This window comes from Oryctolagus cuniculus, unplaced genomic scaffold, assembly GCF_964237555.1.
Source record: "Oryctolagus cuniculus unplaced genomic scaffold, mOryCun1.1 SCAFFOLD_69, whole genome shotgun sequence".
Classification (NCBI taxonomy): Eukaryota; Metazoa; Chordata; class Mammalia; order Lagomorpha; family Leporidae; genus Oryctolagus; species Oryctolagus cuniculus.
In genome coordinates this window covers 637421-663000 of record NW_027208355.1, presented here as the reverse complement: position 1 = coordinate 663000, position 25580 = coordinate 637421, and the positions used below count along the sequence as shown (strand labels likewise).

Here is a 25580-nt window from a genome sequence, read left to right as displayed (position 1 = left end):
CTGGCGCACTGCGCTGATCCAAAGCCAGGAGCCAGGTACTTCCTTCTGGTCTCCCATGCAGGTGCAGGGCCCAAGCACTTGGGCCATCCTCCACTGCCCTCCCAGGCCACAGCAGAGAGCTGGACTGGAAGAGGAGCAACCAGGACAGAATCCGGCTCCCCAACCAAGACTAGAAGCCAGGGTGCCGGCGCCACAGGCGGAGGATTAGCCTATTGAGCTGCGGCGCCAGCCTCAACTCAAATTCTAATCTACGATATGTCTCTGTAGATTTTTTTATTTGCATGCTTTGAGCTCTTTAATTTTTTTAAATTTATTTTTTAAGTAATACAAATTTCATAAGTACAACTTCAGGAATATCGTTATTCTTCCACCTCCTCCTCCTCCATCTCTAGATTTTCCTATTCTGGACTCTCATATGAATTGAATACTATCATATGGACTTTTGTGACCATTTTAATCACTCGTGTGTGTTTGTAACTGTATGGTAGTGAGTACATTCACACTGTTGCAATTCCATCTTCACTACCATCTCCAGTATGTTTTCATCTGCTAAGCCCAAACTCTGTACCCATTAGGTGGCATTCTATTTTAGGGAAAGAGAAAACTGTATGAAAGGAATTTATGGAAATTGAATACCTGGGTACTGATTTTGATTAAATTATCCTTGCTGTGACTCCCTGGGAAAGTGTACTTACATCCCAGTGTGCTGTCATGGATGACTCCAACACCGTCTCTAATCTCCTTTACCTTCTCTCCTTCTCACTCGCTTTTGATGACATTGCTTCTCAATAAGCAGAATAAATAAGGGCACCCACCACCACACCTACCCATTAATAGGAGCAGTGGGTACTCTGCCTGCCCTTCCCCTATTAAATATGAACTGTCTGTCCTCTCGTGGCCCATTCCTTGACACAGATCTAGATCTTTTTTTCACTCAACTACTCAAGGACAGTGGACCTACCAGCCATTTACACATTTAACTGAAATTTTTGCCAATATCTTAAATCAGCAGCAGCAGCTTATACATCAGGCTACATTATCTGGTAAATCAAAAGCAAAACCTGAGCACCCTTTTCCCTTCAGCCACTGCCCCAATTCTCTGTTCCTTTGTACAGAAAAAAATCACCAAAGAATTACCTGCAGTTTCTCTCTCCACTTTCTCTTCTCTCAGTCCCTCTGAACACACTCTAATAAGGCTTTTATCACATACTCTGCTGCACTGCTCTTTTCAAGGTCACTAATAACCTTCAAGAAGTTAAACTAAATGAACAAAATTAAATGGTAATTCTTTAGACCTTATTTCACCTACCATTCACAGTTATTTATTACTGTACACCATTTCCCCCATATTTAATAGCTTAAAAGCAAGAAACACGCCATCTTCTCTGGGTGAGAAATCCAGAAATGTGGACATACATAGTTCTGTACCTTGTTTGCACAAGCAGCTGCACCGAGCTGTTGGCTGGGCTGCAGTCATCTGAAGGTATGGCTGAGGCTGGCAGATTCACGTCCAGTACACTCACTCGCGTGCCTAGAAACGCAGTGCTGGTTTTAGCAGTCGGCCTCAGTTGTGCACTCTGTGGATTTCTCTGTGAGGGCTGTCTGAGCGCTCCCAAAGTTGCGATGCTGGCTTATTCTCCAGAACTTATTTAAAAGAGAGCAAAGGAGAAATTTAAATATCTTTTAGGATCTGGTCTCATAAGTCCCACTCCATAGTTTCTGGAATATCTTCTAGATTACGTAGGTGAGTCCTAGTCAGTGTGGGAAATGACTGCACTGGGGCTGGAGCACCAGGACATGAGTCATTGGGAGCCATCCCGGAAACTGACACAGTGGTGTGACTCCATTGATTGTTCCCTTCCTCTCCTTCCTCTGTCAGTCCTGTTTCTGTTTTTGTTCTTGTTCCTGTTTCAGTTCTTCTTCTTCTTCTATGTCCCAATATTATTTTTAAAAAGGTTTATTTTATTTATTAGCAAAGCAGGGTTTACAGCAGAGAGGGAGGGATGGAGGAAGATAAATAAATATATATGCATATATATGTGTATATATATGTATATATATATGGAGAGAGAGACAGACAGAGAGCGTGAGGGAGAATATGTCATCCACTAGTTCAGTCCTTAAATGGCCTCCACTTTGGGCTTGGCAAGGCCAAAGCCAGGAGCCTGGGACCCCATCCAGGTCTACCATGTGGGTGGTAGGGGCCCAATTACTTGGGTCATCCTCTGCTATTTTTCTAGATGTATTTGCAGGGAGCTGAATCAGAAATGGAGCAGCCAGGACTGGAACTGGGACTCATGGAATGCTGGCCTTGTGGGTGGTGGCTTAACATGCTGTGCCACAACATATTAATGATATATGGATATAATTGTAGTTTTTGACATTCAGTGAAAGGAAAGGCCATCACAAAAAAATCTTAAAAATATTAAGAAAATTAATTAGCCAATAGGCACTCTCAAGAAATTGAAACAGAATCATCTTTACAGAGTTCATAGAACTTACAAAGGTGCTAAGAGAGCTTTATGAAATTCTTAGGGGTGAAAATTTAACTACAGACACTAAAATCCACTATATTCTGAAAAACAGTTTCCCGAAACACAAATATAACATAGAATTAAAAAACTATACAAACTAACAAACTGAGCCAATTTTTGAAGAAGTTGAAAATGACTTATGGAATATTCCAAACTTTCAAGGAAGGAAAAAACATTTGTTCCCCACACTTGCCCCAAGTGAAAATAAGTAGAATATTTTAAAATTTCTTTTGGGAAACCACTATTACACAGATGATGAAACTCGGAATATGATACAAATTAAAGTGAAATTAAAGAGCCTCTTGTTCAAAAAGATATGCAAATATTCTTTTTTTAAAGATTTCTTTTATTTATTTGAAAGACAGAGTTACAGAGAGAGGTAGAGACAGAGAGAGAGGTCTTCCATCCACTGGTTCACTCCTCAGATGGCCTCAATGGCTGGAGCTGTGCTGATCTGAAGCCAGGAGCCAGGCGCTTCTTCCAGGTCTCCCATGTGGGTGCAGGGGCCCAAGGATTTGGGCCATCTTCTACTGCTTTCCCAGGCCATAACAGAGAGCTGGATTGGAAGCAGAGCAGCTGGGACTAGAACCACTGGGACTAGAACTGGTGCCATATGAGATGCCAGCACTTCAGGCCAGGGCTTTAACCTGATGCGCCATAGTGCCGGCCCCAATATGCAAATATACTAACCAAATATTATATAAATTTGGGCCCCTTGCTGTGGAATAGTGGGTAAAGTCATTGCCTGCAGTGCCAGCATCTCATATGGGCACAGGTTCACATCCCGGCTGCTTCACTTCCAATCCAGCTCTCTGCTATGGTCTGGAAAAGCAGTGGAAGATGACCCTAATCCTTGGGCCCCTGCACCTCTGTGGGAGACCTGGAAGACGATCCAGGCTCCTGGCTTTGGATCAGCCCAGCTCCAGCTACTGCAGCCATTTGAGGAGTAAACCAACAGACGAAGACCTGTCTCTCTCTCTGCCTCTGCCTCTCTCTAACTCTGCCTGTCAAATAAATAAATATTTTAAAATATTATATAAACCACATATGAAAAACTAATAGATCAATGACAAGCAAGATACACTAAAAAGTGTAAGAGTATTCAACATTCTCAAAAAACCATGTAAATCATCCAGGTAGGTGAAGAATACAAGGGATTACATGATCACTTAGATTAAATGTTTAAAAAGCATTTAATAAAATTCTGCATCCAGCCATAAAAGTCAAATGTTAGCAAAATATTTAAAAATAATGATTTGCTTAATCAGATCAAGATTATGTAAAATTAGCATGCAATAAATTACTTAAGGAGCACTGAGAGATCTTTCCTTGGACGCCCACCTCTCATAACATTGTACTGGACCTATAGTCAGGGAAACAAAGACATGTAAGATAAAAGAATCACATTTTTTGCAATACAATTGTTAATATATGTGGATGACATTACATACAAAGATAATTCAATCTAATCCCCAAACAAATGCAACTGATAATTAGCTATAGCAACACTTCTGGGCAGTAGATCCACATATAAAGCCAATTGGATTACTAAGTACCAGCGAGAAACAAAGTGAACAAAAGACAGACTAGGAAACACATATTTACAAGAGAAATGAATCAGAAAAGGATTCAATCATCTAATACCTTTATGCACTCTTCAAATCAATTTATAGAACGTAAATGACCATACAGAAGAATGACCCAGGAATGTGAAGAAAGACAAGGGCCCAGGAGTCACAGTCAGCAAATAGAGACTCGCCTGCTGCAGGTCATTGCAGGCTCCAGCTCACGGATCCCTGTGGGAACAGAGGTGCAGCGGCCTGGGCTGCAGCGGAAGACAGAAAGGGGGAGGAGGCGGCTTCAGACTACAGCCCAAGCTTCTCCCCTCACAACCCCCACACTGCACACCCCAAGTCACCGCCCTCCTCTGATTGGCTACACCTTTGTGACGTCGAACGCTCCCCCTCCAGCTTTGCAAACAATCCAATCAGGTGCGCCCGCGCAGTATTACGTAAACACGCGGGCTCTTCGCGTCACAGTGGTAGTCAGGCTCTGCCGCCCAGGGGGCCAGGGTGTTCAGCCTCTTCCCGTCTGTGAAAAGGAAGCCAGATGGCTCAGAAGCTTGGTGTCTGGAGAAGGGGGGGCGGAGTTGGCGGACCTGCTGGAACTGGATGCAGGGGGCCCTGCACTTCCCCGTGGTCGGCTCTGGAATCTGTGGCCATGGCCTTGGGCAAAGTACAGTGAGTGGCGAGCTTGATCATCTTCCCCTTTACCTCCAGGCCAGGGAGGCCAGAGCACAGCCTGCAGGGGGACAATGCTGAGGTGATGTTTCCAGGTCTCTTGTTGACGTTTTTTGGAAGAATGCAATTTTTCATCTCAATCAGCATGGTATGTTAAAGTGAATCTGTTGGGGCCAGTGTTGCGGTGCAGTAGGGTAAGCCACAGCTAGGGGGCCTGCATCGTGTATTGGACCGCCAGTTTGAGGCCCAGCTCCTCTGCTTGTGATCCAGTTACCTGCCTTTGTCGACTTTTAGGATATCAACACAATTCATTTGAACTCATTGTTTTTTAAGTATTAAGCTGGCGCCGCCATGGCTCACTAGGCTAATCCTCCACCTGCGGCACCGGTACCCTGGGTTGTAGTCCTGGTTGCTCCTCCTCCAGTCCAGCTCTCTGCTGTGGCCTGGGAGTGCAGTGGAGGATGGCCCAAGTGCTTGGGTCCCTGCACCTGCATAGGAGACCAGGAGGAAGCACCTGGCTCCTGGCTTCGGATCAGCATAGCGGCGGCTGTAGCGGCCATTAGGGCAGTGAACCAATGGAAGGAAGACTTTTCTCTCTGTCTCGCTCTCTCTCACTAACTCTGCCTGTCAAAAAGACAGAAAGACAGAAAGACAGAAAGACAGAAAGACAGAAAGAAAGAAAGAAAGAAAGAAAGAAAGGAGAGAGAGAGAGAGAGAGAGAGAGAAAATGAGTTGGCAAGTGTAAATGTGTTGGCAAGTGTTTTGGTAGAGTTTGAAAAATATTGTTATTACTTCTTTAAATGTTTGATATAATTCAAAAAGGATACCATCTGGTCAGGACTTCGTGGTAATGTTTTAAATTGCTGATTACATTTATTATTATTATTGTTTGATTGTTGACTGCTTTAGGCTACTAATATTTTTAGTTTCTTCTTGAGAGTGACAATTTGTATTTTTCTAGCAATGTATGTATTTCATATAAATTGTTGGATCTTTTGACATCTTGATTCACAGTATTCCTTTATAATCTTTTAAATTTCTGTAAACTTATTGGCAATATACCCTTCTTCATTTCTTAGTTTATGAACCGTATCTCTTCTGTTTTGGTCTTGGTCTAAGAAAAATCATCCCATCTTGTTGACCTCTGCAACAAACCAATTTTTGTTTCACTGCTTTTCTCTTTTGCTTGATGCCCCATACTTAAAGAGGTCTGGCAATGTAACTATTTCTGTGTGGACATCTATATCTTATAACTGACCGGGAAAAGCAAGGAAGGTACAGAAGAATAAAATTCAAGTCCCTGAAAGGCTGTAGTAGAGAAGAAGTGATCAGATTCTTCTATCACCTAAAAGTGGAGTAGACAAGGCACAGAGAAGCAAACATGTGCATTGTTTGTCCCTGTTCTGTAACACACACTGTAGACTGAGACAGATTTGGGCCCAGATGCTAAACTAGATGCTCTGCTACCTGCATGTATATGGTCATATTTTACACATAGTGCTTTTGATTTCCCTAAAAGCAATGGTGAATTTTTTACATAAATAAGATAACAAACCATCATCATGTAGACATCCATGAAAGGATTGAAGTTGTGAGAACTAGGTGTTTGGTGCAGTGGTGATGGTACCATTTGGGATGCCTGTAGCCCATATTCAGATGTGTGGTTTCATGGTTTAACTTTGCTTCCAATTCCATCTTCCTGTTAATGTGCACCGTGGGAAGCAGCAGGTAGTGACTCAAGTAATCTGGTCCCTGCCACACCCATGGGAGACCTGGATTAGGTTCCCAGCTTCTAGCTCTGAACTGGTGCACCCACAGGTCTTTCAGGCATTTGGGTAATGAACCTGTGGATGTGAAACCTGTGTCTGTCAGTTAGGTTATCTGTCTTGCTGTCTCTCTGCTAGTAAAATAAATGGATGAAATAAAGTTAATAGTGGTGGGTCCTGTGGCACAGCCGGATAATTCCCTTGCTTGAAGCACTGGCATCCCATATGGGTGCCGGATTGTGCCCCAGCTGCTCCAGCTCTCTGCTATGGCCTGGGAAAGCAGTAGAGGATGGCCCAAGTCCTTGGACCCCTGCACTCACATGTGAGACTTGGAAGAAGCTCCTGGCTCCTGGCTTCAGATCAGCTCAGCTCCAGCCATTGTGGCCAATTGGGGAGTGAACCCTCAGATGGAAGAGTTCTCTCTCTGCCTCTCCTCTCTCTGTGTAACTCTGCCTTTCAAATAAATGAATAAATCTTTTTTAAAAAAAGTTAATTACTTATCACTGCAAGGAATGCAGAGTTTGGAATTTGACTTTAGCCTATTGACTACATTGTAAAACAAAAATCATTTAAGAAATATAACAGTACTCAATTTCTATAACATAATTTATAATATCCAAGAAGAAATTCAGAATCAACACCCAGGTAAAGAAAAAAAAATGTGATTCATAATCAAAAGGAAAAAGAATCACTAGAACGAAACTTAAGTTAACCCAGATTTTGAAAGTAAAATATAATATGTTTATGCTATACTTGTACTATATGTTTATAATATAAAGGATGATATATCAAAATTATCAGTAGAAAAAACAACTGGAAAAACAATGGAAATTCTAGAGCTGTATGATACAGTAATAAAATAAAAAATACATGTGGACTAAATCACAGGTTACAAAAGACAAATAATAACCCATATTTTAGCTTTAAAAATGCCATGGGTTTTTAAAAATATTTATTTTATTTATTTGAAAGACAGTTACAGAGTGAGGTAGAGCCAGAGAGGGGGGGGGGTCTTCCATCTGCTGGTTCACACCCCAAATGACTGTATGATTATTAGACTGATTAATAATAATATATAATAATAATATATTATTATTATATTATTAGACTGAATTTATTCAGAGAAAATAAATCCACAGAGGTGGGTGACCAACTGTAGGCATGCACATTGGTGGAACACATGGCAGGAGGCCCCAGATACAAGCGACCAGCCTTTTTTTATCTTAGGAGGGCTAGGGGTGGGAGTGGGAGTAGGGGCAGTTGACAAGACTGCACTTGCTCCAGGGGTTGGTTTTAGCTCCTTTGTCAAAGGTAAGTTGGTTATAGATGCGTGCATGGATTGATTTCTGGAGTTTCTATTCTGTTCCATTGGTCTACACATTTTTTTTTGGCCAGTACTAGGATGCTTTGATTTTAACTGCCCTGTAATATGTCTTGAAAGTGGTATTGTGTTGCCTCCATCTTTGTTCAACTCTGATGTCCATCAACTGAAGACTGGATAAAAAATATGATGGTACATATACACTATGGAATACTATTCAATGGTTAAAAAAATAAACTCCTGTCTTTTTTCAACAAAATGGATGCAAGTAGAAACCATTATGCTTAGTGAAATAAGCATAATGTCCCTAAAAGACAGATACCATACATTTCCCCTGACCCGTGGTTACTAATAGAATACCTAAAATGTAATGCATACCGAGTGAAATTGACGCTTTAAGATTTGAGGAACATCTACAGCCCTTGTCTCTACAATTGAGGAACAGTGTTTTTTTCTTCGTACTATTTGTTGAACTCTTTACCTAGTGTAGGATGAATCTTATGAGTATAAAATAAACTGAAAATATATCTTTGTAAATAAATGAGTGGGAATGGCAGAGGGAAGAGGAAGAAGGATGGGAGTGGGCAGGATGGAGACTAGAGTGGGAAACATCACTATGTTCCTAAATCTATCTATATGAAATACATGAAACTTGTATACCTTAAATAGCTTTTAATGATACCACTTTTAAGTAAATTTTAGACTTTCAATTTTATCAGATTATGGAGTTTTCAAAAATTAATACATGTATATTCATTCACTTTTTATTTTTCTTCTATGTCTAGATTTTTAGAAATTTTTTATTTATTCTTGGCTTCTTTTCTTTTTTCAATCTTTTCCTGGCGTAGGCGCAATGACATCTGAAGTCACAGTTTTAATATCTGTATTTCTGTTACATCATAGCATGGACCTTCTAGCTATCTGCAGGAAAAGTAGACAAAGATGAGAATGTACTTACTTGTCATGGTTCCTATAATAAATTACCACTTATAGGGTGGTTTAAGTGACAGTACCTTATGACTCATGGCTCTGGAGGTTGGGAGTTCCACATGGAATGACAGCAGGATTTTTTCCTCCTGGGAATTCTCCCCCAGGCTTCCAGGTGGCCACCATCTTGCTGTGTCCTCACATGGCATTTCTTCTATCCACACTGGTGCCTCTCTTTGGAAGGATACCAGCCAGCTTGGATTATGGCCTCTCCCTTTGGATAACGTTTGACTTTAAAAAGTTCATTAAAGTCCCTGTCTCAAAATAGAGTCACACAGGGTCTCAGGGATTTAAGGTGTATACCTTGGGGAGAAAAAGTTTAGGCCACCACATTAGTAAGGGGCTCAGGGCTCTGCTGCATAGGCAACCAGCTCCGTAGGGACTTAGTGTTGAAAATGAGAGCAAGGGTTCCTCATAGTAATAATTTCATTATCATTGCATAATCTGGGAACACACACAGTCACATAAACATTTGTTTACATTTACACAAACTGTAATGGAAATATCTGGTGATCACATACAGATAAAATTAATACAATCCATATTATGGAATATTCATTAAAACTGATGAGGGGGCTGGCACTGTGGTTTAGTGGGCTAAGCCTCTGCCTGTGGCATCAGCATCCCATATGGATGCTGGTTCATGTCCCAGCTGCTCCTCTTCTGATTCAGCTCTCAGCTTATGGCCTGGGAAAGCAGTGGAAGATGGTCCAAGTGCTTGGAGCCCTGCACACACATGGGCAACCCAGAAGAAATCCTGGCTTTGGATCAGCCTGGCTCCTACCTTTGTGGCTATCTGGGGAGTGAACCAGCAGATGGCAGACCTTTCTCTCTATTCTTCTTCTCTCTGTCTGAAACTCTACCTCTCAAATAAATAAATAAAACCTATAAAAACCTGATGAAAAGTAGAAAAATGATTAATCACCTATGAGTATTATGATATTCGATGTTCACATTTACTAAAGATAAGCAATGAAGAATGAGAACTAAAAGTTACATAAAATTTTATACCTCTAGTAATACAGACCAGTCAGAATGAGACATGTTTTCCTAAAGGTCTTGCACATTTTAAACTAATGTTCATCAGAGCCAGTAGGTTAATCCTCCACCTGCGGCACTGGCATCCCATTTGGGCGCCGGTTCTAGTCCCAGCTGCCCCTCTTCCAATCCAGCTCTCTGCTATGGCCTGGGAAAGCAGTAAAGCCCCTGCACCCACATGGGAGACCAGGAAGGAGCACCTGGCTCCTGGCTTTGGATCGGTGTAGCTCCAGATGTTGTGGCCATCTTGGGAGTGAACCAACAGAAGGAAGACCTTTCTCTCTGTCTCTCCCTCACACTGTCTGTAACTGTACCTCTCAAGTAAATAAAATAAATCTTTAATAAAACAAAAAAACTAATTTTAGTCAAAATTAATTCTTAATATGTGACACATAGGAAAATACTATCCCATAAATCACAAATCTATTTCCACAGAAAAAAAAATGATGAAGGCTTTTTTGATCTTTTTATCATTTTCTGCTAAATTAATTTCACAGTGATCATTGTGGATTTTTCAGTTCCTTGGCAGCCTTTCATGACACCTAATATTTTTTCAACACTTGCACTAGTTTGGCTATTGAATTAACAGGTGATGACCATTATTTAAATTTAGTTAATTTAAAATAAAATTTTATTAAATTTTAGTAATTTATTAAATCATTCTAATCAAATAATTTAATTAATTAATTTTAAAAGTATGATTATACACACATCAACTTGTATCTGCAAAGTCTCCAGAGCACATTAGTGACAATGTGGGTGATTCATGGATCGCTTCTCGGCCTTTTGGCTAAGATCAAGTGTGAGTGATAATTACAACTGGTTGAATTTAATTGTTTTAGTCACTAATGCATCCTTACTATGTTGCTATTTCAAATATAATTTGGGGAACTAATTTGCTGGGTGTGGCAAGGCATCCCTAGTTTTTTTTTTTTCTTTAAAGATTTATTTATTTATTTGAAAGGCAGGGTTACAAAGAGGGAGGGGAGAGAGAGAGAGAGAGAGAGAGAGAGAGAGAGAGAGGTCTTCCATATGCTGGTTCACTCCCCAAGTGGCTGCAATGGACTGAGCTGCACTGATCCAAAGCCAGAAGCCAGCAGCTTCCTCTGAGTCTCCCTCATGGGTACAGGTTCAAGTTCAAGTTCAGCCTACTCCACTTGCATTCCAGCTCCCTGCTCATGTATCTCGGAGAGTAGTAGAAGATCCAAATGCCTGGGCCCCTGCCCCTCAGAAGGAAGACCCAGATGAAGGTTCTGGCTCCTGATTTTGGTCTGGACCAAAGTAAACCAGTGGATATAAGGTTTCTTCTTTTTGTATATCTCGCTCTTTAACTCTGCCTTTCAATAAATAATACTTAAAAAGGAATTAATAAGCAAATGTATATTTCCTTTTATCTCCCCAAACACATATTTACCACTTTCATGATCCCGATTCTTGCCTGTACATCCAAATATCTTGTAGCATTTATTTCAAATGGGAGAACTTCCTCTTATAGTGCAAGTATTCTGATAATTGCTTTAGAAATCTTTTCAGAGAAATGTTTTGTGTTTGCCTCATATTTGAGGATAGTTCCATTAAATATGGAGTCATATCCTGCAGGGTAGCTTCTTTCTACCCTTTGAAGATGCCCTAACATTGTATCTGAGAAGTCAGCAATCATTCACGTATGGTTGTACCTGAGTAAGCCATGTAGGGTTGTTTTTCTTACTGTTTTCAATATCTCTTTCTCAGGGTGGGCATTTGGCATGGCCCTTGGGATACCCCTTGGGAGACCCACATCCCATGCTGGAGTCTTTGAGTTTGGGTCCTGGCCCTGATTTTGACTCCAGCTTTCTGCTCTTGTGCACAGCCCTGGAGGCAGCATGCCATGGCTTGGGTACTTGGGTTCTTGCCACAGAAGTGGTAAATCAAGAGGCTCCTTGCTTCCACCTGCTCAGCTCTGGATGTTGTAGGCATTTGGAGGTTAAGCCAGTATATGAAAGATAATCTCTCTCTCTCTCTCTCTCTCTCTAATCATTGAGCAAAAAATAAAAATGTGAAAGAGTCACTCTTCATATAAATCTATTTTTAATTTACAAAAAAATGCATTTGTTTATGATATTTTTGATGCCTCATCTAGTTTTCTTTGTATCAATCCTGATTAGGGGGACTTTGAACATTTAAAATCTATATACTGGGGTCTTTCACAAAATTTGGGAAGCTTAATTTAGTGATTTATTCAAACATACATTTTTTCTCTTCCTTCTGAAACTCTAGTTTCATGTATTGAGGGTACTTCAAAAATTTGTAGAAATTAGAAATAAAAAAGCTTATTTTCATGCATGTTTTCAAATCTATGCATATGGAGGGCTTTAAGATATTAATGAAAATGGATATTATACTCATAGCTTTCAGCATTTTTCACACTGTAATGTAATTAGGTATTAATTCCACTCTCTACAAACTTTCAAAGTGGCTTTGAATATGAGATTGCTTTGTAAATCACTCCATGTGTTTGGACCTCTGCTCATTTTTCTTTTGTAAAGACTGGATACCAACTATTGATTTGTTTTCTTGGTATGTTTTGGGTTGCATAAAAATACCACAGAATTAGTAATTTAAAAAGAAAAGAAATTTGTTTCTTATAATCTGGTGTCCAGGAAATATGAAGTCAAGAAGCTGCATCTAGAGTAGGTCATCTCACCACATCATAGCGTTGCAGACAAAATTGCAAGATGAGGGGCTGGCACTGTGGCACAATAGGCTAATCCTTCACCTGTGCTGTTGGCATCCCGTATGGGCACTTGGGCAAGTCCCAGCTGCTCCTCTTCTGATCCAGCTCTGTTCTTTGGCCTGGTAAAGCAGTGGAAGATGGCACAAGTGCTTGTGTCCCTGCACCCACATGGGACCCCTGGAAGAAGTTCCTGGCTTCTGATCATCCTGGCCCAGCCATTGAGGCCATTTGGGGAGTGAACCAACAGGTGGAAGACTTGACTTCTTTCTCTCTCTCTCTCTCCCTCTCACTGTCTATAACTCTAGCTCTCTAATAAATAAAATCTTTTTAAAAATTGTATGATGAGAGAGAGAGCAAGAAATTAAACTCATTGCCTCAGGACCTTTCAATACTGGTATTAATCCATTCCTAAGGACAGAAACTGTTCCACTAAGGACTATTTTTGCAACACATGATTGCAGGGGGTATGTTAAAACCATAGCATTTTTGGGGCCAGCACTCTGGGGCAGCAGGTTAAAACTGCGGGCTGCAGCACCAGCATCCCAAACGGGTGCCGGTTCGAGTCCCGGCTGCCCCACTTCCAATCCAGCTCTCTGCTATGGCCTGGAAAAGCAATAGAAGATGGCCCAAGTCCTTGGGCCCCTCCACCCACGTGGAAGACTTGGAAGAACTCCTGGCTCCTGGATTCAGATCAGCTCAGATTATTATTATTATCTTTATTATTAATAATAATATATTATTTAATATTATTAATAATATTATATACTATATTATATATTCTATAAATATATAATATATTAATATATATTTATTTATATATATTTATATTAATATAAATATATAAATATTATAAAGTATATATAAAATGTATATATAAATGTTATAAAATATATATAAATGTAATATTATACAAATATAATATAAATATAGTAATATATTATATTATATACTATATAATATTACATATCGAATATATTATTATATATTTTATATTACATAATGCATATAATATATTATAATGTATTATATATTATATCACATATATTATATAATTATATAATATTATATGTATTATATTATACATTACATATTATATGTATTATAATATATAATGTTGTATATTATCTATTATATACTAATATTAAGAATATTACATTATTTAACATTATTAATATTATTATATAATATTATATATTATATATTACATAATATAATATATCAATATATATTTTATATATACATTTATATAAATATATATAAATATTTGTTATATATTGTATATCATATAATACATATAAATAAATTATATATAAATATATATTTATATAAATATATAATTATATAATATATATTTTTATATAATATTACATAATTATATTATATTAATCTTATTAATATAATATTAATATAATTATATAATTATATAATTATATTATTACATTTTAATAATAATATAATTATATTATAATTATGTTATAATAATAATAATTATTTGTATTTCATAGGAGAGAAAGGCAGTGTATACGTACCAGACACTCTAGGGTTAAAAAAAATATTCTGCTGGAGTGGATGTTTGGGGTGGGAGGTGTTTTGTTAAGATGCTGGGTGGATGGCCACAGCCCAATCGGAGTGCTGGGATTGGAGTCCTTCCTGTGTTTCAGATTCCATTTCCTGCTGCTCTACTCCCTGGGAGATGGTAGGTGATGGCGGCTCAAGTTGTTGGATCTTTTTTTTTTTTTTTTTAACTTGCAGAGTGGACAGTGAGAGAGAGAGACAGAGAGAAAAGTCTTCCTTTTGCTGTTGGTTCACCCTTCAATGGCCACCGCGGCTGGCACATTGAGCTGATCTGAAGGCAGGAGCCAGGTGCTTCTCCTGGTCTCCCGTGCAGGTGCAGGGCCCAAGCACTTGGGCCATCCTCCCCTGCCTTCCTGGGCCACAGCAGAGAGCTGGACTGGAAGAGGAGCAACCGGGACTAGAACCCGGCACCCATATGAGATGCTGGTGCTGGAGGCAGAGGATTAGCCAAGTGAGCCATGGCGCTGGCCCCCCTATATTTCTGTATATATTTAAATTTACATCTCTTTGCTTGTCTTTAAAATACCTATCTGTATATCTTAAGTTGACAGATATGTCTTTACCATATAAAATGAAGTTTGGAACTACTTATACACTGAGGAATAGATAAATTAAGCTAATTAATGGTATGCATTTTGTCACATACCTATTTTTAAAGATTTTATTTATTTATTTGAAAGACAAAGTTATAGAGGGAGGAGATGAGGCAGAAGAGGCAGAGATTTTTTCTTCTGTTGGTTTACTTTTCAGATGGCTACATGGCAGGACTGGGCTAAGCCAAAACCAGGAACCTGGAACTCCATCCTGGTCTCCCACATGGGTGGCAGGAGCCTAAGGATTTGGCCATCTTCCACTGTTTTCCCAGGTGAATTAGCAGGGGGCTAGATCAGAAGTGGAGCAACTGGGCCGTGAACCAGCACTCGTGGAATGCTGGTATAGCAGATGGTTGCTTAACCCACTGGGACACAATGCCAGCCCCCACATACTTATTTTTATGGTAAAATGCTAAAATATAATCTCCTCATTAATGTAAATAGAATACATTGTTATTTAATTTTTGTCACTATTTTTTGTACATCAGACCTCTGAAAATTATTCTTCTTATACAGATGAAATTTTTATCCTTTGGCCAACGTGACCTCAAATCCCCTCCAGTGTGTTGTTTTTCTTTTTAAAGAAAAGATTTGTTGGGGCCAGCACTGTGGCACAGTGGGTTAATGCCCTGGCCTGAAGCGCTGGCATCCCATATGGGTGCTGGTTCTAGTCCCCGCTGCTCCTCTTCCAATCCAGCTCTCTGCTATGGCCTGTCATAGCAGTAGAAGATGGCCCAAGTCCTTGGGCCCCTGCACCTGCTTAGAAGACCTGGAAGAAGCTCCTGGCTCCTGGCTTCAGATTGGCGCAGCTCCGGCCATTGCAGCCATCTGGGGAATGAACCAGCTAATGGAAGACCCCTCTCTCTCTGTCTCTACCTCTCTCTGTAACCCTGTCATTCAAATAAATAAAATAAATCTTAAAAAAAAGATTTGTTTATTTAATAGGCAGAGTAACAGAGAGGTAGAGGCAGAGAGAGAGAGGATGAAGGTCTTCCATCTGCTGGTTCACTCTCCAGATGGCTGCAATGGCTGGAGCTGTGACTATCCAAAGCCAGGAGCCAGGAGCTTCTTCCAGGTCTCCCACATGGATACAGGGGCCCAAGGACTTGGATCATCTTCTACTGCTTTCCAAGGCCATAGCAGAGAGCTGAATTGGAAGAGGAGCAGCCAGCCGGGACTAGAACCAGTGCCCTTATGGGATGCTGATGCCGCAGGCGGAGGATTAACTTACTGCGCCATGGTGCCGGCCCCAAGGGTCTTTTTTTTTTTTAAGGTTTATTTTTATTTATTTGAAAGGCTGAGTTATTGAGAGAGGGACAGAGCTTCCATCTGCTGGTTCATTCCACAAAGGGCTGCAATGGCTAGAGCTGGGTCAATCCAAAGCCAGGAGCTTCTTTTGGGTCTCATGTGCGTGCAGACGCCCAAGCAGTTGGGCCATCTTCTGCTTTCCCAGGCTCATTTAATGTGGAGCTGGATTAGAAGAGGAGCAGCTGGGATTCGAACCAGTGCCCATATGGGATACTGGCACTGTAGACGGTGGCCTAACCCGCTATGCCACAATGCCAGCCCCATCTTAACTTTTAATTTTCCTATGTTACTCTCTTTTTTGTATAAACCTTTTTTTATTTGGGTAGCATGTCCCAAAGCAGGTCAGTTAGTAAAAATAGGTTCAAGAGAATACAGCCTGATGGATAGCCTTCCTTCCCCAAAAATAACCCTGGTGGGTAGAAATCTCCCTATCCACTTGGGCTCCTCCAGTATTAAACAAAAAAAGTTTTGGTAGCTCAGTATTTATCATCTGTGCCTGGGGCACCATGTCCATGTTCCATATTCCTAAGGTGCAGCAGTGGTAGGTGGCCCCAGCTCTCCAACAGTCCCCCGACACACATCCCGGCAAACATTTCTGCTCCCCACTCTCCCCCAAGGATCTGGGACCAAAATAAAGCAGATTCCCTCTACTGAGGTGCTGGGCAGGGCTCACTGCCACATCACTGTGCTTTGAGAAGAAGGAAGGAAGCTATTTGGCACTTTAGAAATAGAGGAGTGTGCAGAACTGGAGATGCCCTAGAATTCTGGTAACAATACCACCGAGGAGAGACCATTTGGTACTACTCCCCTGGGAGAAGGGAAGCGGGAAAACTTATATGAGTACAAGAGCAGGAGGAGTCCACTCCAGTGGCAGGTGCTGGAATTGAAATGGGCTAAACCCAATAGGACACTGACTCTGGGCCCATGTTCTCCTCTTACGCTTACCCCATAGCAGCATGGTTCTACCTCTAGCTTTCCTAGTGTCAGTCTGTCCCTATCCATAGTCCCTGACCAGTCAGTGTCCTCTGATCATCTCTCTAATGACTTAACTGTCTTGTTTCTTGGGCCAGCCTTTGCCCACTGCCTGTGGGGAGCAACTCAGACTAGACTAAGTTACTGGAATTAAGACTTATTCTATGCATCTGCTCTCCAACAATATGGCACTGGGAGAGGAGTAAACAGCTTCTACGCAGCTGTCTCTCGCCAACTTGAGTGATGACCTGCAGGAGCTGATTCTGCTCCTGATTGGAGGAGAGCAGCGTACTCGGCATGTGGGTAGCAGAGTTGGGATTGGTGGAAGAGGACTATAAAGGAGGAGAGAGAACATGCACCAGGGACATCTATCTGAAGGAACACCTGAGCAGCCCCCGAGAGAGCCGGCCGGCGGTGTGCCGCTTCCCCGCGGAAGTGGGGAAAGTGGCAGGGGGAACCGCCCTTCCACGGAGGTGGAAGGGACGGTAGCCAACCCAGGAAGAACCAGCAGCAAACCCGGGGAGGGCCGAGCAGACAAAAGAACAGCGCAGGGTCCTGTGTCGTTCCTCCGCGAAGAGGGGGAGCGACAACTGCCTTCTCATTGGTCGAGATAATTCCAAAGCCTCCATCCCTACCTCTCAGAGAACTCTGTGGTCCTCAGTACCTCCCTTCCCCATTCCTTTTCCCCCCACATACTTGGGGGAGGGGAGGAAGGGAGGGCAGCGACACCTGCTAATCAACCTCCCCTGCCCCTCTCTTGATGTGTCCTAGATTTGAGTGAGGAGCAGGTCAGTGAGCAGAGCAAAGCCTGCTAGGAGCAGAATGACCTTGAGGACCCTCTGCTCAGAAGTGGTCAGCTCCTGAGGCAAGATTCCCAGTAAGGTGATATAGAGGAAGGTGCCCACTGCCAGGCCCTCTAGCACAGACTGGGCCAGCTGGTGCAAGGTTCTGCCAACTCTGCCAGAGCTGCACCCAGCCTAGTGCCTAGAGGTGTCATGCTTGAGAAGAGGATCCCACAGCCAGCCATGACCTTTACTCGCAGGTGGCTCTGCAGCAGCCATAGAGACAGGCCAGGATACCCTTGTGGAGCAGCAAAGCCAGATAGAGATCCATGGCCCGAGCCTGGTCCTGCTGCAGCCCCACTGCTAGCCCCTCGAACACTGAGCGCAGGGCCAGAGAGAAGACCAGTACACAGGCACGCAGGGCTGAGGGGCTGCCGGGGCTCCATGTGCCTGTGGGATGCCTGGACCATCTTGCCAATGCTGTGGCCCACCATGCACTGTTCCCAGCAGAGCCCTTGTTTCCTCCCGTGGTGGTAGCCCCAACTGCTCCTTGTAAGCCAGGGTGATCTGTTCCATCACGAGGACCAGGAAGAATGTCATGGCTAAGATGGACTCTTGTAGGAGAAACTGGAGTGTCATGTGCAAGGCTGCCCAGGGCCTCATCTATCACAGCTACGTAGTCAGGCAGCAGGTCCAGGAGACAGGTGGCCAAAAACACCCCACCCAAGCAGCTCACTAGGCTCAGGGCTTTCTGGAGGGAACCTGAGGCTTCATGGCTGGCTCCAGGCTGCCACAGCATGCAGAGGGGCACCAGGCTTCAGAGGAGGGTGAGCACCAACAGCAGCACCAGGGCCTCCAGCCCCCCGGGCACTGGGGCTCCAAAGCCACAGCCTCTAAGCACCACACCAGGGGCTCTGGCTCTCCCCAGGGCCCCATGGCAGTTGTGGTTCCAGCAACTCTCCGACCTCACCAGGGTCTCACTACCGTTGCTCTTTTAATTGATATATTTAGATAATATGCATTTAATGTTATTTATATCATTAGATTAATATTTTCCATAATTATAATCATTTTCTGTTGTAGTTCTTGTTTTTCTAAAGTCTTATTTTTTGGTTAATGGGAAGACAGAGACAGAGAAAGATCTTCCATCTGCTGGTTCACTCCCCAAATTTCTCAAATAGCCATGGCTAGGCCAGGAAAGTTAGGTGACAGGAACTCTGGGTTTCCAACCAGTGTGGAAGAACCCAAGTATTTGAGCCATCACCTGCTGTCTTTCAGGGTGTGCGTTAACAGGAACTTGAATCAGAAACTGTGTAACCAGACTCAGTCCAGTCATTTCAGTATGGGATATGATCATCACAGTGCGCATCTTAACTACTTATTTTAAACTAACATAACAAACCCCAACCCCAATTCTTGTTTTTTAAATCATTTCTGTCTTCTGCTTTTATCTTTAAAAAGATTTCTGTTTATTTTATTTGAAGAGTAAGAGAGACACACAGAGAGAGACGGATCTATGATCTGCAGGTTATTCCCCAAATGCCTGCAATAGTTTGGGCTGGTCCTGGCCAAGCCAGGATTTCAGTCTGGATCTCAGATTGAGTTGACAGGGATCAAAGTACTTGAGCCATCTCCTGCTTCCCACAGAGGGTGGGTTAGCAGGAAGCTGGAATTGGGAGTGGAGCCAGGACTCAAACACAAGCACTCCAATATGGGATGAGGGTATTTCAAGTACCCTGTTAATAACTATGCCATGCCTACCCCTCTCTTATTTTAATTGAGCTTCCTATAAGATGCCATTTTATCTCCTCCATTAAGGTATCATGGGTATGGGTTTCCTAAATTTTTGTTTTGATAATTTCCCTTGAGTATACAATACATATTTCTAACTGATTTAAAGTCACCTTCAAATAATAATGTATTATTTCTTGGGCAATAAAGGTAAAATGTTCTCGATTCCTTTGCCCTATCCTTTATATAGTTTATTTTTTTAAAAAAAGATTTATTTATTTATTTGAAAGAGAGAGAGAGAGTGGGAGAGGGAGACACACACACACACACACACACACACACACACATACACACAGAGAGATAGAGAGATCTTCCATCTGCTGATTGACTACCCAAATCGCTGCAATGGCCAGAGCTGGGCAGATCCAAAGCCAGAAACCAGGAACTTCTACTGGGTCTCCCATGTGGGTTCTGGATCCCAAGCACATGGAACATCGTCTGCTACTTTCCCAGGTGCATTAGCAGGGAGCTGGATCAGAAATGGAGCAGCTGGGACTTGAACAGTGCCCATATGGGATGCTGGCTCTGCAGGCAACAGCCTAACCTACTACACCACAGGGCCAGCTCCTAGATAATTTCTTTTAGCTGTTAGAAGCTGTAATGACCCAGTAGAATGTTAATATTGTCATTTTGAATAAAAGTTTATTTATTAGATCTTATGGGAATAAAGTAAATATTTTATAGTACTGTCATTTAGTTCTTTTTTTTATATAAGATTTGTTTATTTATTTGAAAGAGTAACAGAGAGAGCTCTTCCACCTGCTGGTTTACATCCTAGATGGCTACAATGGCCAGAGCAGGGCCAGACCAAAGCCAGGATCCAGAAGCTTCATTTGGGTCTCCCATGTGGACGCAAGGGCCCAAGGGCTTGGGTCATCTTCTACTGCTTTCCTAGGTCATAGTAGAGAGCTGGATTGGAAATGGAGCAGCTGGGACTTGAACTGGGCCTGCTAAGCCACAGCACCAGTCTCTCATTAAGCTCTTTAAAAACATTACTTTATGTGACCAGACATCTAAAATTATATGTCTCTTTTTCTTGAATGAATTCCTTTTTTGGTTATTTATTTGAGAAACATAGGGACAGACAGAGACCTCCTTTCCACTGATTTACTCCCCAAATGCTCACAGCTTCCATGTCAAGGACAAGACAGAAGCTGGGAGCTTGAAACTCGATACAGGTTTTCCCTGTGGGTTTCATGAGCTGAGTCACTTGAGCCATCACTGCTGCTTCCCAGGGTCTACATTAAGAGGAAGCCGGAGTCATGAGCCATATCCATATCCAGGGATTGAACCCACATACTCCAGTGAAGGACACAGACTTCTGTACTGTTAGGCTACGTCCCACCCCCATTCTGTGTTTTAACTGTGAGACACAGATACAAAATTGAACACCCTGCCTGTAATTCGACAGCAGTATTAACAATGAATAAAACAGTATAAGGACCCTTCCATGTGGCTTCAAGGTTAGTTTTACATTAGTGGCATTTCATAATACCAGATTGCCTAGTTGTCACTCAGGTAAGGACTGATCAAAAAATTCAAGGGGAGATCTGGCAATCTGGCACAGCAGGTCAAGCCACCACCTGCAATGCCAGTATCACACATGGGCACCATTTTGAGTCCTGGCTGCTCCATTTCTGGTTCAGATACCTGATAATGTGTCTGGGAAAGCAGCAGTTGATGCTCCAAATACTTGGGCCTCTGCACACCTGTGGGAGACCCAGATAAGGTTCTTTGCTTTAGTCTGGCCCAGCCCCTGCTCTTGCAAACATTTGGGGAATGAACCAGTTGATGGACTATCTCTTTCTCTCTGTCTCTCCCTCTCTCTCTTTACCTCTGCCTTTCAAATAAGTAAATAAATCTTTTTAAAGAAACCAGAAAAAGATTTTAAGGTGGGGGGACCTACATCGTGGCACAGCAATTTAAGCCACTGCTGAGACACTGGCATTCCATTTGAGTCCTGCCTGCTCCACTTCCAATCCACCTGCCTGCTAATGCATCTTGGAAAGTAGTAGAAGATGGCCCAGGTGCTTGAGTCCCTGCCAGCCACATGGAAGGACCAGATGAAAATCCAGGTTCCTGTTCTTGGTAGGGCCCTGCGCTGGCCACCTAGAGTTGTTGATAAGAAGACTGTGTATTTGATTAATCCCCAAAAGTGCTGGAGGACACAGGCTCCTGACTGTTTTTTATGTTATTATATCTAGGATTGTTTCCTAATTTCTTTTTTTTTTAATTTATTTATTTGAACACCAGAGTTACAGAGAAGCAGAGGCAGAGAGAGAGAGAGAGAGAGAGAGAGAGAGAGAGAGAGAGAGAAAGGTATCTTCCATCTGTTGGTTCACTCCCCAGATGGCTGCAATGGCTAGAGCTGCACCGATCTGGAGCCAGGAGCCTCCTCTGGGTCTCCCACATGGGTGCAGGGGCCCAAGGACTTGGACCATTTTTGACTGCTTTCCCAGGCCATAGCAGAGAGCTGGACAGGAAGTGGAGCAATCAGGTCTCGAACCAGTGCCTGTATGGGATGCCAGTACTGCAGGCAGTGGCTTTACCTGCTCCACCGCATCACTGCCCCCTCCTAATTTCTGTTTTAGATAGTTCATTGTTATTGTATTGAGATGCTTCTATTTTTTAAAATCTTATTTAAGCAGTTTTAATTAACATATACTACTTGTACTGCTTGTATGCAGTGCAATTATTTTTTAAATTTATTTTATTTATTTGAAAGTCAGATGTAAACAGAAAGAGGGAGAGACAGAGAAATCTGCTATCCACTGGTTCACTCCCTGAACAGCCACAGTGGCCAGGTTGAAACCAGAAGCCGAGTGTTCCATCTTGGTTTCCCACATATGTAGCAGAGACCAAAGTATTTGGAAATCTGCTGCTGTTTTCCCAGACACATTAGCAGAGAGGTGGCTCAGAAGTGAATCAGCTGGGCTTCAAACTGGCACTCATAGGCAGTGGCCTGACCCATTGTGCCATAATGCCAGTGACAGTGCAGTATTTGAACAAATAATAATATAATAATATAATATAATATAATAATAATAATAATAATAATATAAGCTGATTAGGTCTTTCCATTTTCTTTTCTTTTGTGTTTTGAGCCTGCCAGCTCCTCTCCTCCAGTTCTTTAAATACCACAAAATATGGGGCTTTACCCACCATGCCACAGTGCCAGCCCCTCCATTCCTTTTTTTAAATGTCTGAATGATATTCTCTTGTCAGTTCTTTTTTAAAATTTTTTTGACAGGCAGAGTGGACAGTGAGAGAGAGAGACAGAGAGAAAGGTCTTCCCTTTGCCATTGGTTCACCCTCCAATGGCCACTGCGGCCGGTGTGCTGTGGCTGGTGCAATGCTCTGATCCGAAGCCAGGAGCCAGGTGCTTCTCCTGGTCTCCCATGCAGGTGCAGGACCCAAGCACTTGGGCCATCCTCCGTTGCACTCCCTCTCTGCACATAGCAGAGAGCTGGCCTGGAAGAGGGGCAACCGGGACAGAATCCAGTGCCCTGACCGGGACTAGAACCCGGTGTGCCAGCGCCACAGGCGGAGGATTAGCCTATTGAGCCATGGCGCCGGCCCTCTTATCAGTTCTTTCACTAATAGACACCTAGATGGATTCCGTATCATGGTACTGTGACTTGCATTACAGTGGGAGAAAGACTATGCTCTGATATGCTGATTTCATTTTCTTCTGAAATATTTAGTCAGGAGTAAGATAGCTGTGCCATATGGAGGTAATTTTATTTATTTTAGAGTGACCATTCTTTTCTCCATATTGCCTATGTTAATTTGCATTTCCATCCACAGTGTATAAAGTTCATTTTCATATCCTCAGCATTTAAAAAAACTTTTGGGGGGTAAGATGATTTTTTAAAAAGATGTATTTATTTACATTAAAAGGCAGAGTTACAGAGATGCAGAGGTCTTTCATTCTTTAGTTTGCTCCACAGATGGCTGCAATGGCTGGAGCTGGGCTGATCCAAAGCCAGGAGCCAGGAGTCCCCTCCAGTCTACCATGCAGTTGCAGGGGCCCAAGGGTGTGGGTCATCCTCTACTGCTTTCCCAGGCCATAGCAGAGAGCTGGATAGGAAGTGGAGCAGTCAGGACTGGAACTGGCACCCCATGGGATGCCAGAACTGCAGGCAGAGGCTTTATTTTCCCCCAAGATTTACTTGCTGGGGCCAGTGTTGTGGCACTACCTGCAGCACTGGCATCCCATATGAGTGCCGGTTCGAGTCCCGGCTGCTCCACTTCTGATCCAGCTCTCTGCTATGGCCTGGGAAAGCAGTGGAAGATGGCCCAAGTCTTTGGGCCCCTGTGCACATGTGGGAGACCCAGAAGACTCTTTTGGCTTCAGATCAGCTCAGCTCTGGCCGTTATAGCCATTTGGGGAGTGAACCAGCAGAATGGAAGACCTCTGTCTCTGGCTTTACATCTCTCTGTAACTCTGTTTTTCAAATAAATAAAATAAATCTTTAAAAAATATTTATTTATTTGAAAGTCAGAGTTACTCAGAAAAGGAGAGGCAGAGAGAGAGAGAGAGATCTTCCATCCACTGGTTCACTCTAATTGGCTGCACTGGCCAGAGCTGGGCCTATCCAAAGCTAGGAGCCAGGAGCTTCTTCCGGGTCTTCTACACAGTTGCAGGGGCCCAAGCATTTGGGCCATCTTCGACTGCTTTTGCAGGCCATAGCAGAGAGTTAGATCAGAAGCGGAGCAGCCAGGACTCGAACCGGTGCCCATATGGGATTGTGGCACTGCAGGCAGTAGCTTTACCTGCTACACCACAGTGCCAGCCCTACGTGCTGGCTTTACTTGATACTCCACAGTGCTGGCCCTAATATTATGTTTTGACTTGTGTTTATTTAATGGCTAATGGCATAGATCATTTTCTCACATGTTCTTACCATCTATATTTATTTTTCTGGGAAATATCTATGCAGATCCCTGCCCATTTCTTTTCTGCATGAAATTCTGGCCTCAAAGAGTTTGGGAAGACTCCCTGCATTTCAACTTTTTGGAATAGCTTGAGAGGGATCGTGCTATTTCATTTTTAAAACCTGGTGGAGCGCTGGCACCGCAGCTCACTAGGGTAATCCTCCACCTGTGGTGCTGGCACCCCGGGTTCTAGTCCCAGTTGCTCCTCTTCCAGTCCAGCTCTCTGCTGTGGCCTGGGAAGGCAGTGGACAATGGCCCAAATGCTTGGGCCCTGCACCCACATGGGAGACCAGGAAGAAGCACCTGGCTCCTGGCTTTGGATCAGTGTAGCTCCAGCCATTGTGGCCATTTGGAGGGGTGAACCAACGGAAGGAAGACCTTTCTCTCTGTCTCTCTCTGTCTAACTCTGCCTGTCCAAAAAAAAAAAAACAAAAAAAAAAAAAAAAAAAAAACCACACCTGGTAGAGATTGGTAGTAAAGCCATCTGGTGCTGACCTTTAATATGTTTGGAGACTTTGATTCCTGTTACTCATTATTGACCCATTCATGTGTTCTCTGCCTTTGTGGTTCAGTTTTGATAAGCTATATGTATCCAGAAATTAACCATTTCTTTTAGGTTTTCAGTTTGCTAGTGTAGTAGTTCTTTTCTTTTTAATTTATTTTATTTACTTGAAACATAGAGTTACAGAGAGAGGCAGAGACAGAGAGAGGGGTCTTCCATCCACTTGTTCACTCCCCAGATGGCTGTAAAGGCTGGAGTTGTGCTGATCTGAAGCCAGGAGCTTTTTCTGGGTCTCCCACATGGGTGCAGGAGCCCAAGGACTTGGGTCATCTGCTGCTGATCTCCCAGGCCATAGCAGAGAGCCATATCAGAAGAGGAGCAGCTGGGACTAGAACCAGTGTCCATATGGGATGCTGGGCTTCAGGCCAGGGCATTATCCCACTGCACCACAGTGCTGGCCCAGTGTGGTAGTTTTTAATAGTCTCTAGTGATCTATTGTATTTGTGTGATAATATCTTCT

General features: G+C 42.6%; 1 long non-coding RNA gene and 2 pseudogenes across 1 annotated transcript; 1 reads left to right on the top strand and 2 right to left on the bottom strand.

Moving 5' to 3' along the window:
• Positions 1–56: 56 nt before the first annotated feature.
• LOC138848325 (uncharacterized) lies at positions 57–7204 on the bottom strand. The gene is made up of 3 exons (XR_011386116.1): positions 4294–7204; positions 3839–3897; positions 57–1644 (listed from the first exon to the last, which is right to left on the bottom strand). It is a non-coding gene; the product is annotated as an uncharacterized lncRNA (long non-coding RNA).
• A 3452-nt stretch (positions 7205–10656) lies between these two features.
• LOC138848327 (U2 spliceosomal RNA) lies at positions 10657–10782 on the top strand (annotated as a pseudogene).
• Positions 10783–15717: 4935 nt separating this feature from the next.
• On the bottom strand, positions 15718–25561 carry LOC138848321 (zinc transporter ZIP1 pseudogene; annotated as a pseudogene).
• Positions 25562–25580: the final 19 nt, after the last annotated feature.